General features: G+C 50.0%; 1 protein-coding gene across 1 annotated transcript in view; it reads right to left on the bottom strand.

Annotated features, from left to right (window-relative positions):
- The window catches only part of FSIP1 (fibrous sheath interacting protein 1), an 898,930-nt gene extending 892,770 nt beyond the window's left edge, over window positions 1-6,160 (bottom strand). Inside the window, exon 1 of the mRNA XM_086936904.1 lies at window positions 6,128-6,160. The gene's annotated coding sequence lies outside the window, so the exon portion shown is untranslated. The remainder of the gene's footprint in view (window positions 1-6,127) is intronic.
- Window positions 6,161-13,344: the final 7,184 nt, after the last annotated feature.

Below are 13,344 nucleotides of genomic sequence, written 5' to 3'. Positions count from 1 at the left end.
GAAGAGAATGAAAAGCTGATGGCGCGAGGAGAAATATACGAGACCATAAGATCTAGTAAATGCTTTCTGACTTCTTACATGGTTATGAAACGCACAGCATGGAAGACATTTCCTAGAGATATACGGACACCATGAACCCCAAACATCAACACCACAGTACAGGCACTGTTACTGTTGCGCCATGGCAGTCCTGGGTGATATGCATGTTGGGTCAACGAATGCTGCCAGGAACCCTCAGTGAGGACAAAGGCCAGTCCTGGACTGTAACAATGACCCGCAGACGGCAATTCATTATAATGAAATAACAAGTCTGAAAGAACTAGTACGTTGCATCAAGCAACAGGGGAGTGATTGCACTGACAATCGCCATTACAACCATAAGGATGAGATAAAGGAACTACATTCTCAATGATCACAAGCGATTCCTGAAGAGCTAATAGTGGCTTGTAAGGGGGAAGAGTTATCTTTAAAAGGCAGTTCCGCCTAATGATCAGTGCTAATTATTCGTTTCACGTCAGGCTATAGCTCTGCGTTTTCCATTGACCACAGATGAGTGGTGGGGGTAAGGATGTATTGCGAACTGACGTATTCGGTTCCCCAATTCTTATTTGTAGCGTGAACTGAGGGCGCGCTGCACGCCACGTGTCTTAGTTCCACATTTTCACTTGTCAAGCCGGTGGGGATAGCTGTTCCTCGCTGTTTATGGAAGCGCATATTTATATTCCTTTAGTTGGTGGGCCCTGCCACTTCCTGGCTGGCTCACGCGAAAGGAATCAAGGAGACCAAGTAGTTACTGCTGCTGTATTGGAATTGCATTTATACATGGGTTCTGATTTAGACAGGACATTGGGATATCTCACGTTACGCCATGAAGACATTTTACATCCACGGGACTGCTCATAGTGGCACAGGAATCATTTACGAGCTTCGAAGTTATACTCAGGATTCATAACATAGTAATGCTGGATGACTAAAAAACTCTGTGTTGATATGCAAGAATATTTGCCAGATTCCAATATATTTTCATACTTCATTTTTTGCCGCTTTAACGGGTTCCCTGAGAGTTCCTGGCATTCTCTCCCCTGTGACCCAACGTGAGTGATATGTGTTATGTTGTTGTATTGCTTTAATAGCTCGTGCATAGGAATGCTAGAATGATGTTACTATCTTTATTCCATTGTATGAGTCATTCTGGTGAAGCTGTTGGGACTGTATACATCGCTTCCCTGGCTCCCACCTGTTGTATTACTTTGCCTTATAATTGATTAAATACTTTAATCCAACTTCATTTCCTGTCTGGATATCTTCACTACAAATAGGCGACGAGGGTGGGACTTGGCAACTATTTTATTGTTACAGAGGAAGACTTACTCAAGATTATCATAAAAATAAAACCCTCAAACCACTTTGTAGACGCAATCCCTGGTGACACTGCAAAATACCTTCACTCCCACATGCTTCCCCATCGGAACATTTCCTGTCTGCCTCAAAACTGAACAAGTCACACCTGTCCTTAAAAAAAAAAAACCTCTGTAGACACCAACGACCTTTACAACTATCGCCTGATCTCCAACCTGCTATTCCTCTCAAAAATCATTAAAAGATGTGTAGCGGAGCACATTGCCCAACACACAAAAAACAACAACCTCCTAGATGAATTCCAATCAGGTTTAAATCTGAGCTTCAGCACAGAAAGCACTCTATTACAGGTGGTTGACGATGTTCTTCGAATTGTAGACACAGACAATCCTTCCCTCTTGATTCTTCTCGATCTATCATCAACCCTTGACATGGTCAATTCAATTCAAAAAACTTTTATTCGATTGGCGTTTAGCAAATCATAAAAAGTACATCATAAAATTTCAGTGTGTAATTTAAAACGCAGTGTTATGATACAAGTCAAACTGAATGACATTTTAAAAACATTTGATAAAACCATTTTTACAAATTGATACAGATAAACATGGGATCATGAAGACGGTAACCCAATTTTACAACGTATTTTCAAACATGATTTTAAAAAAAGAGCTACGCATTTTGCAACATGTTGTGAGTCTGGTAACTGAAGTGCCAGATAAGCTGGTCGACAGGTTCTCAACCCCATTAGTCGAAGGAGTGGGATAATCCAGCGCTTATGGGGTTCCTCGTAGAAGCGGCAGAACAAGGTTACGTGAATGGTAGATTGAGATGATACACCATCACACGGACAATTGGTCAGATCATGGGACCAGTTTAACTCAATGGGGAAGGTAACAAGGCGGAAAAAAGAATTAAAACAAAACCTAGTTAGAACAAATTTTTCGTGGTTAGATAGGAAAAAAGTTAAATAAGGCTGAATACCAGGGGAGGTTTGGACCATTAAGATTTGCACATTTGTTGGCTTAGATACTTCATGAGAGAGGTGTAAATCTCTGAGATGGTCAGAGATTGAGTCTGTTTGCTAGATTGTTTTTTTTGTTTAGGTTTCTTTTTTTTCTTGGGTATCGCTCCCTCCCTTAAACCCCTGTTTAAAGCTATGGTGGAGTCGTCCCTACTTGGGCTTATGAAAAGGGCCGGAGTTCTCTCCAATGGCAAGGATGACTGTGATGGCTGTGAGGCTGATAGCTCTAGGGATACTGACAGGTCCACAGTACATGGGACTGTATGGGAGTCAGCGTGTTCTTCCAGTAATGCGCCAGGTTTTAAGGGGCGCAATGGAGTTTTGACTGCGGCTAATAAACTCAACAAGGAGCGTTTAGCCATAGCCAATTCCTGCGAAATCCTCCGTTCCAACAGGAGTACGCCTTGATTAATAGCGTCGTTTGCACTAGAAATAAATTGATCGATTGGGCCAGTAGTCTGAGCAGCACGTTGTGCTTTGTTACTTCTGGTACCTCTAGGTGACATGCTCAGGGTATTAAAGCCAAAGTGTGGGGATGACACAATGACAGCAGGTATACAACGATGAGAAGACAATGAAAATGATACAATGATGCAAATGTCAATAGGGTGGCCCAGTCCAGGCTTACCCGGTCTTTAACGGGCTTAAACGGGCCCGTCCTTGGCCCGGGCTTCGCCCGGCGTCCCGCGAGACGGGGGTGACGTTGATTAAAAGCGCCTCCTGGCGCGAGAAGCTGACGGTGGATGCCGCTAGGGCTGCTGGGGATTGTACTTGGTGTTCCCCGCCCACGCTCCGCTCGGCGGCCCGACTCCGAGATAGTATGAGGAGTAAGGCGGTGGGAGGCGGGTAGGCAGGGCCCCGGGCACAGTTCACACTTAACAGGAGCAGTATGTCAGTAGCAAGAGCGGAAAAAAGGTCTCCTCAATCACTGTACGCTCGTAAACGCACTAAAACATCGAATGGGCATTGATGGCATGCTTAAGAAATGGTTTGCCTTTTTCCTCATGGGTAAGTTGCACAGAGTTACAATTAATGACCATCTCTCCTCAGTGGGCCAATACAGCTGTAATAGCTAAAAAAACTGTAATCAACTCTTGACACAGACCTATATACTACCTCAATGGCCTTCATGGCTGTCTACAACCTTAACCGTTCCACAGCCTGTACACTCTGTTTCGTGCAATGATCTACCTTGTATTTGCAACCTTTGTCATTATTCTCAACTGTATTATCTATCATAAACCATCCTTAACTTCCATGTAACTAAATATGTCTCCTGTAAAGCGCTGCAGCTGCTTTGGGTGAAGATCACTATATAAAATGCATAAATCAATAAAGGAGCCAGGCCTGCCACCCTGAGCTGCCTCCACCCTGAGCTGCCTCCACCCTGAGCTGCCTCCACCCTGAGCTGCCTGCCACCCAGAGCCGCCTCCACCCTGAGCCGCCTCCACCCTGAGCCGCCTCCACCTTGAGCCGCCTCCACCCAGAGCCGCCTCCACCCAGAGCCGCCTCCACCCAGAGCCGCCTCCACTCAGAGCCGCCTCCACTCAGAGCCGCCTCCACCTTGAGCCCAGAGCCGCCTCCACCTTGAGCCGCCTCCACCCAGAGCCGCCTCCACCCAGAGCTGCCTCCACCCAGAGCCGCCTCCACTCAGAGCCCAGAGCCGCCTCCACCTTGAGCCGCCTCCACTCAGAGCCGCCTCCACTCAGAGCCGCCTCCATCCTGAGCCGCCTCCACCCAGAGCCGCCTCCACCCAGAGCCGCCTCCACCCTGCCTGAGCCGTCTCCACCCAGAGCCGCGTCCACCCAGAGCCGCCTCCACTCAGAGCCACCTCCACCCTGAGCCGCCTCCATCCTGCCTGAGCCGCCTCCACCCAGAGCTGCCTCCACCCAGAGCTGCCTCCACCCAGAGCTGCCTCCACCCAGAGCCGCCTCCATCCTGCCTGAGCCGCCTCCACCCAGAGCCGCCTCCACCCAGAGCTGCCTCCACCCAGAGCTGCCTCCACCCAGAGCTGCCTCCACCCAGAGCTGCCTCCACCCTGAGCCGCCTCCATCCTGCCTGAGCCGTCTCCACCCAGAGCCGCCTCCACCCAGAGCCGCCTCCACCCAGAGCTGCCTCCACCCTGAGCCGCCTCCATCCTGCCTGAGCCGCCTCCACCCAGAGCCGCCTCCACCCAGAGCCGCCTCCACCCTGCCTGAGCCGTCTCCACCCAGAGCCACGTCCACCCAGAGCCGCCTCCACTCAGAGCTGCCTCCACCCTGAGCCGCCTCCATCCTGCCTGAGCCGCCTCCACCCAGAGCCGCCTCCACCCAGAGCTGCCTCCATCCTGCCTGAGCCGCCTCCACCCAGAGCCGCCTCCACCCAGAGCCGCCTCCATCCTGCCGCCTCCATCCTGCCTGAGCCGCCTCCATCCTGCCTGAGCCGCCTCCACCCAGAGCCGCCTCCACCCAGAGCCGCCTCCATCCTGCCTGAGCCGCCTCCACCCAGAGCCGCCTCCACCCAGAGCCGCCTCCACTCAGAGCCACCTCCACCCTGAGCCGCCTCCATCCTGCCTGAGCCGCCTCCACCCAGAGCTGCCTCCACCCTGAGCCGCCTCCATCCTGCCTGAGCCGCCTCCACCCAGAGCCGCCTCCACCCAGAGCCGCCTCCACCCTGCCTGAGCCGTCTCCACCCAGAGCCACGTCCACCCAGAGCCGCCTCCACTCAGAGCTGCCTCCACCCTGAGCCGCCTCCATCCTGCCTGAGCCGCCTCCACCCAGAGCCGCCTCCACCCAGAGCTGCCTCCATCCTGCCTGAGCCGCCTCCACCCAGAGCCGCCTCCACCCAGAGCCGCCTCCATCCTGCCGCCTCCATCCTGCCTGAGCCGCCTCCATCCTGCCTGAGCCGCCTCCACCCAGAGCCGCCTCCACCCAGAGCCGCCTCCATCCTGCCTGAGCCGCCTCCACCCAGAGCCGCCTCCACCCAGAGCCGCCTCCATCCTGCCTGAGCCGCCTCCACCCAGAGCCGCCTCCACCCACTCCACGTCACTTTTCTCTTGTAACACACTGTTTGCTCCTCTTACATTTTGTTTGCTTTCGATACTACGTAATGCTTGTTCTTGTGTTTGAGGGCCCTCCATATATTGCAGTATTTTACCTCTACTTGTACTCTGTTCGCTTTTGTAACCTGCACACGTCACTTTTTCCTCCCCTAATGCACCGTTTGCTCCTCTTGTATTTTGTTGGCTCTCGATTGTCCCTTTTGCCTCCTGTAATGTAACGTTTGCTTTTGTATTTTGTTCTCTTGTTTCAGTTCTGTTCCTTTGTGAAGCCTCTGACGCCTTCGGGTGAAGTCCGCGCGAGAGGAAAACCCAGAGCCCAGCAGGAGATGCACAGCATTGCATCACCACGCCCACTACCCAGAACCACGCCCACTACCCAGACCACGCCCACTGCCCAGAACCACGCCCCCTATAGCATTGCATCACCACGCCCACTACCCAGAACCACGCCCCTATAGCATTGCATCACCACGCCCACTACCCAGAACCACGCCCCTATAGCATTGCATCACCACGCCCACTACCCAGAACCACGCCCACTACCCAGAACCACGCCCCGTGCAGATAGACACGCCCCTTCACAAACCCCGCCTCCAAACACTGTTTCCAAGTCGCGCGGGTCCCGCTGCCCCCTCCACGTCACACACCCCGCCCCCGGGGAGTCACCTGTGCAGTGACCCCAAGGCCTGCACCCGTCGGGCTCTTACCCCGGTGCACGCCCGCCCGGCGTCCGTTGGTACAGTCCGACTCCCTCCAGAGCGCCAGCCCGTGCGGCGTCCGTAGCAACGACGCGCAGCACGTGACTCACGCCGTTCTCGGTAACGACGCACCATACGCGGTACATCAGACGTCCCTAACATCGATGACGTCACAACGCGGGAAGAATCAAAGCTCGGCTCTGCGCGCCTCCTCTCCACAGGCCGCGTCCAGGCCGGGCCTTCGGGGGAGAGTGGGGGCCGCGGGCCGGGCCTTCGGGGAGAGTGGGGGCCGCGGGCCGGGCCTTCGGGGGAGAGTGGGGGCCGCGGGCCGGGCCTTGGGGGGGGGGGGGAGGGAGGGGGGGGGGCGTCGGGGAGAGTGGGGGCCGCGGCCAGGCCGGGCCTTCGGGGGAGACAGGGGGGCGTCGGGGATAGTGGGGGCCGCGGCCAGGCCGGGCCTTCGGGGGAGTCAAGGGGGTCGTCGGGGAGAGTGCGATGTTGAGCCGAGGTTCGAGCCCATCTCCACAGTTGGCAGCTCGACCGTTACGCCACATCCTCCCCGTCCCCATGTAAACCTAAACATGGCCCAAATTCCATGGCAGAACTGAGGTGAGGATTATGCAGAGCAGGTTAAAAGAACATCGTATTAAACACAATAATCTACATATCCCATGAACCATAAGGGAGTAGTCTCCATGGTTCTTCTTTCTTCACAGCTGGTCATTTAAGTGGCGTTCCTCACATTCCTTGTATATCTAACGTGTTAATATTGTTTGTGTAGCGGTTACAGGCGTTTTAAACAGTCTTCCTAGCGTGTTTGCTGACGTGCATAGCGTGGCAGGCTTTATCCTCCTTTTTACGCGTACCTCGCAGTGTGTGCTGCGCGCTGAGGGGATTCCGTTGGGCAGCTCTGTTGAACGCTACCGCCGGCTTTGAGGTGCGATTGGGAGCGCGGATACTGAGCTTGTTGCCGGTCCCCCACCCAACTCTCTCCATGACACCGCTTTGCGGTGATTTCTTCCCCACATGCTGTTACAGCGCCACCTAGTGGTGGTTTAATTTTCTCTCGTTAGGGAGTGAATTTGACAGCTTGGGATTCCCTAGCTGTTTGAGCACCGGAGAGGGGGCTGCCGGATTATCTTGAAGGCGTTGATTGTGCTCTCACACTCTTTAATATGTCTTCTTCTGAGGACCATGTTTACTCTTCCATTCAGGAGGCAGAAGAGGAATGGCCTACACATCGACTCACCTGCAGTGTACCATGCACTCTCGCAACCATCTCTAGGGCGCTGGCCCCCCTGCAGGATAGGGTGGATCAGTTATCCAAAAGCATCCCAGAAGTGTTCAGCGATCCTAGTTTGGCGGAGGCAGGTCTTAGTGGCTCTCAAGTGGAGAGTAGGAAGGCCATTAAACGTCACGCGGGGCACTTGGAAGGGTTTGACAGGCTGAGGGAAACCTTCCTGAAGAGTGCGCGAATGCTCAAACACGCATCCTGCCAGGAGGAGGAAGAGGGGGAGGAACATGGCGAAACTTGCGACACGGTCGCCCCAAATTCAGACCCTTATGGCGGTCTTTCCCTTGAAGGGGAGGGTGTATCGGAGGGGGATATCTCCGACGAGGATAAGGACTCGGGTCGTCCATGGCGCCCAGGTTCCCATTCCTCTGAGTCCCAGGACCGGGAAGAGGGACATTCGGACATGATTGAACCCACAAACTAGTTAGATGATAGGCAACATATAAGAACAGAGCAACGTGTAAACATTCAATGAGACGACATATTCAAGTGCTATTTGTCTTTTATTTTCAGCTGTATAAAGTATGCAGATGATGAAACCAGCCAACGCGTTTCACCCATACATGGGCTTCTTCAGGGCTCTAATGGCATACAATATTAAGCAAACTTTAGTATATTAACAAAGACTACATGTATATGTCACAAAATACAAAATTAACATATGTATATTCAGTTATGCGTCATATCACTGTGAAATACTGCATATGGTGACAGGAGTGCATCCAACATGCAGTAGTGACGTGCGTGTCCATTCGCACATAGTGGGTGTGTTTGGTGATGACGCTCGAGATCTAGGAAGTGTGCCACTGCAAGGATGTGGGTGGTTGACCTTGAGTGGTAGTGCAAGGTGGTGAGGTTTGGTGATATAACGTCTGATTGAGTGGTCACTGTACGCACGCACACAGAAGTCCTGCAATCCGAAGGTTTGTGAGGTGGTGGAGCATCTAAGAGAAAGCAATCTATGGTGAAGTGATGTGTGAAATTATTGGTGGTGAGTTTAAACGGGAGCGTCTGAGTGTGGTTTAGCGCTGAAAATCAGCGGTGTCCGTAATAAGTTAAAGGCAAGCAAACTTTCTCTAAACGTAAACAGACTCTCTCTATATGGTAAACTATTTACCTTAAAGCTCAACTCAAAATGTATGGGTTGAGTCTAGTCTGGACCTCGAGGTTGCGTTCTATGTAGGTAGATAAGAGAGAGACTAGAGGAAGAAAGGAAAAAACTCATTAGGGAGGCATTAAAAAGGGGGACGTTCGAGGACGTCTATTTAACTAGCAAAATCGGAGTGGTAAAATTAACTGAGGACAGAGTGGAAAGTGTCCTTACCACTATGTTACTAAGAATCAGATTTGTGACTGATTTGGAAGGGTATATCCAGTAGAGTCACGTGCAAGAAGCACTTATTTTCGCTAAATTCCGCCTTATTATTTAGGTGAAAGTCTCCAAGTATTGGCACTCTGTTAAAAGAGAAACGCATAAAATGCAAGAGTTATCAGGCTTGAAGTGTCGTATAACACAGTGTTCTAATTGACATTAGTAGTCATGTTTGCGGTAAATGTTGGTAGGTTGAAAGTGAAAGAGTACCCGAGTACGGGTGCGTATCAGGTGGTAGCCGGGAGGGGATCCATCTGTAGAAAAGCTTCCAGAAAACGGGTACGTTTCCTCTGTAGCGGTGTGCTATGGATGGTAAAAAGATTGTATATGCGCGCATTAGACACGCGAGAGCCTAGTAATATGGGCTTCAGAAGTTAATTGTAAAAGAGGAAACTAGTTGGAGGAGGAAGCCTAACGACTTACCCGTGGTATGGTATCCCTCCTCTGTCAGTTCCCGGTTGTCGTCTCTCGTGTACGAACATGTGACCCTGTGGGAGGTATTACTATATAGGAGCAGTAGACATTTATATGTCGAAATGTTCGCTGTCCAAACATGGGCGCCATGTTTGAGAGGGGAGCTGTGTATGGAATTGTTCCATATCGAGAAATTCTTGTGTTGTAACTGAGTAAAGGTGTGCAGTTATCTCACAGTCGTAAGAAGGGGAAATGATGCGTACCGAAACAGGATGTATGGGCATAATGAGTCCAATTATTGTTAAAAAGATTTTTCATTTTATTTTAGCGGCTGTTGGTGAAGAGAAGGTTGGGAACTAGCGGCTGTCGAGCTATTTTGTCTATACCTGTTCGATATCTAGTGACATCTGATTTCGCAGTGTCCTTTAGATTAGGTGATACTAAAGAAGTGAGTGCTAGCGGCTGTTGTGGCCCGGTGCTCATACACGAGGTGTGGGATAAGGAGAGCGATTTAGATGATATAGCTGCCACAAGGGTGAAGGTGCACCATTATCACCACTTATTCGTGAGTTCATTCATAATGTTCTTGACATAAACTCATTTCAATAAAAATTCTCAAACGGTATGGTTGATTATATATGCCAGACCACAGTACAAGTTAAACAGTAAATTAAACAGTACATCTTAAATTCTGTACTATACAGTACAAACAGTCAGTCGCATCATTCTCTTTCAAAAGGTTATGAACATCTCTAACAGTGTTTCTGAGTTTGTTATTGTGAGTCCCTGACTGAAAAAAACAATAATCCAGTAAATGTTTACAGATAGTGGATCCCAATGGTAACTATTTAGTCACCCAGAAAGTATTGAAGCTCAGGATCGTAGTTTAGCCCATGTTCCACGCTTTGTAAACGCATGATCCATGTGGCCTCTCTACGTCTGAGTGTCAATTCACGGTTGCCCCCTCTGATGTTGAGGGGAATCATGTCAATCCCAAAGACACGTACTTTGATGTCATCCTCCAGAGGTTGACATTCTGCTATGTGTAGGGCTACTGGATATTTAGGGTCTCTTTTCTGAATGGCTCTCATGTGTTCTGAGATTCTTTCTTTGAGAGCCCTGATCGTGCTGCCTACATAAATCTTGCCACATTGGCATTCAATTATGTACACTACGAATTTGGTCAGGCAAGTAATGTTGTGTTTGGTTTTGTACACTGTCCCTTCCGGACCTTTAAAAGTAGTGGTGCCATGTTTCCCCCAGATGCACATGGAGCAGAAACCACACTTATGGAATCCGAGGCCTCGTGTGGACAGCCAATCACGCGCTGTGGTGTTAGGGGAAACTGTGGGGCTCAATTTGTTTCTTAGAGTAAAGCCCTTTCTATATGTGATGGATGGTCTGTCTGGAAGAAATTCCTTGAGCACAGGATCATCTGTTAAGAGTTTCCAATGTCTGTTGAAGCTCTTTTTGGTGGTGTGGTTGAGTGCATTGAATTCTGTAATAAGTCTGATTTGTTGGCCATAGGACTCTACCTCTGTACGTGTCTTTAAACAATCAGGTCTCGGGATGGTTCTGGTCTTTAGTTCTGCTTTCTTAAGGGATGTCTTGGAGTACCCTCTCTTATGAAATCTGTCTCTCATGTTGGCAATGCAGTTGTCAAACTCACTGGATTCACTGCAGTTACGTTTAGCTCTTAGGAATTCTCCATATGGGATGGAACGTAACTGGTGCTCAGGGTGAAAGCTAGAAGCATGAAGTATAGAGTTACAGGAGGTAGGCTTCCTGAACAATTTGGAATGTAGTTGGTTGTCCTTCACATAAAATTCTAGATCTAAGAATTCCATGTTGGTGAGGCTGTGTCGCATGGTGAAGCTTATTTCCCACGTGTTGGTGTTCAGATACTCGAAAAAAGAGAGAAGAAGTTCTTCAGATCCTGACCATAAGAGAAAACAATCGGCGCCTTCGGATTGCAGGACTTCTGGAAGGAATATCTAGAGTAGTACAAAGCCAGTGAGGAGGGGTTAAAAAGTGCCGCTCTGAAAAGCAGAGGTGAAAAGGAAACAAGGAAGAAGATCAAAAGGACAATCATAAATAAAATAGGTGAGAAACAATAACAAACCGTGTGCTGTGAGAAGAGATTAAAAGCATGAAAAGTAATCACAGCATCCAAGAGGATCAGTGAGTCACCCATAAGTTGCATCTACACCAGGCCCAGTGCTAAGTGACATTGGAGTAAAGTTCTTAGGATGTCGGCTTACCAAAGATCCCGTGTGTACCATGACGTGTCTGTGGAGCAGCGTCCGGAGCCCGTCTTTCAGGCAGTAATTCTGGCGTGACAACTCGTACAGCTGAAAATAAGACGAATAACAGCAATTGAATATGTCATCTCATTGAATTTTTACACGTTGCTCTGTTCTTACACGTTGCCTCTCATCTAACTAGTTTGTGATTTTTTTTCGTGGTCTACAAGCAGCAGGCCATATGAGGTGGGCAATATACTGTATTAATTCTGTGACTAGCCCTGGTAGTGCAGTCTTCTAAGACCCAGCTGCTTGGTGCTGCTTAAATCCTAGTTTGAATCCCCGCAGATTTACCATCCTAAGTCATCTGAGTGGTTCGTTAGAGCTACGATGAGGGAAGAATGTCCCCAGCCTTCGCTCAAAGGTAAAGTGGCGCACACTCCAGAAATAGATGAAAAACTTTGTATCTTTTTTGCCAAGTATATGCGATACCCCAAATAGGATATAGATCAATCCTGGAGAAATTGTCAGGATAAACTCCAAGACGTCGTGGGGCCCTTGACCTAGATCATCCAACTGGCGGAGCGGTCAAAAGAATCTGGAAACCCTTTGTCTACGGACATAGTCGTGGGTTGGGCACAGTGAGCAATATGCTTTCTCAGCAATGTGAACTGAGCCCTGGCAGCGGAGAGGAGAAGATCTCTCCTTATAAAGATTGATCCGAAATTAGGGGACTTAGCTAACTCTGAGGCGGGCCCGTGGCTCAGGGTAAACCTTTGGTGAACCGTTCGTCAAAGAGTTGAACACATTTGTCACCACTTTTTCGGCCCTGTACAAGGTTCCGGCCACCATAAAAATATTTTTTCCAGGGCGTGTTTTTGCCGGGGCCGGGAGAGGCAGGGATCGCTCCTCTGACCGCTCCCAGCAGCAAGGCCAGTCCAAAAGAGGTCAACAGTGATGGCATAATGGCTGGAACGATGGCTGCCAGGGAACCTTCTACCCCAGTAGAGGTTAAGGAAGAGGGAAAGGTCGGAACAACAGAGGAGGCACGAACGCCTCTGGAGATCCCTCTGGTTAGAATGACCCCTTCTTCCCCTCAAGATCACTGGGGGAGGCTCCTCCTCTTCTCTCACAATTAGGGGAAAATAACATCAGACCCGTGGGTATTGCAGACAGTAAGGGGTTTCCACATAGAGTTCTACGGCACCCCTGATCAGACGGTGCGCCTTACATTTCTCTGCAGAAGAGAAGAGTTTCATAGAGACCAAGATCTTGGATCTTCTAAGGAAAGGAGCTGTTTGCATGTCGGTACTTCATCCGAATGGTTTTCCCAGCAACCTTTTCCTAGTAGAGAAAAAGGGCAAGGGCTTCAGACCTGTTATCAGTCTAAAAGAGTTCAACAAGTGGCTGGTTTACCTTCAGTTCAAGATGGAGGGGATACACTTACTTCGGGATATCCTCCTTCCAGGGGATTGGCTGGGTCGAATCGACCTGAAGGATGCTTACCTGACGGTTCCCATTTTTCCCCCTCACAGGCGATTTTTCCAGTTTGCTTGGAAAGGGCAGATTTTCGAGTTTTGTTAAAACATAAACGACAAACATGAACATCGCCGGCGCCATCTTGCTTAGCAAGAGCTTCTGCGCGCGCCTAAGCGGCACCCATTTTAGACATTGCAGCCATTTCATACTCTGTTGATCACCTATGTTTCATTCTGACCCCGCTATCATCCCCAGCGCCCCGACTAAGTATGACCAGGCGTACTGGGGTTGTAAAACCTTGTCCTCATGACAAAGCCCCGGAGCCACTTCCCGCCCTAAACCCGTTTGTCCTTTCATCCGCCGCACATGGGCAAACCCTTCTGATAACCTCCCTCACCGCACCTAGCTGCTCAATCCGGTCCCAGGT

The sequence above is a fragment of the Lissotriton vulgaris genome, chromosome 9 (genome assembly GCF_964263255.1).
Source record: "Lissotriton vulgaris chromosome 9, aLisVul1.2, whole genome shotgun sequence".
Taxonomy (NCBI): domain Eukaryota; kingdom Metazoa; phylum Chordata; class Amphibia; order Caudata; family Salamandridae; genus Lissotriton; species Lissotriton vulgaris.
This window is presented reverse-complemented; position numbering and strand designations above follow the sequence as displayed.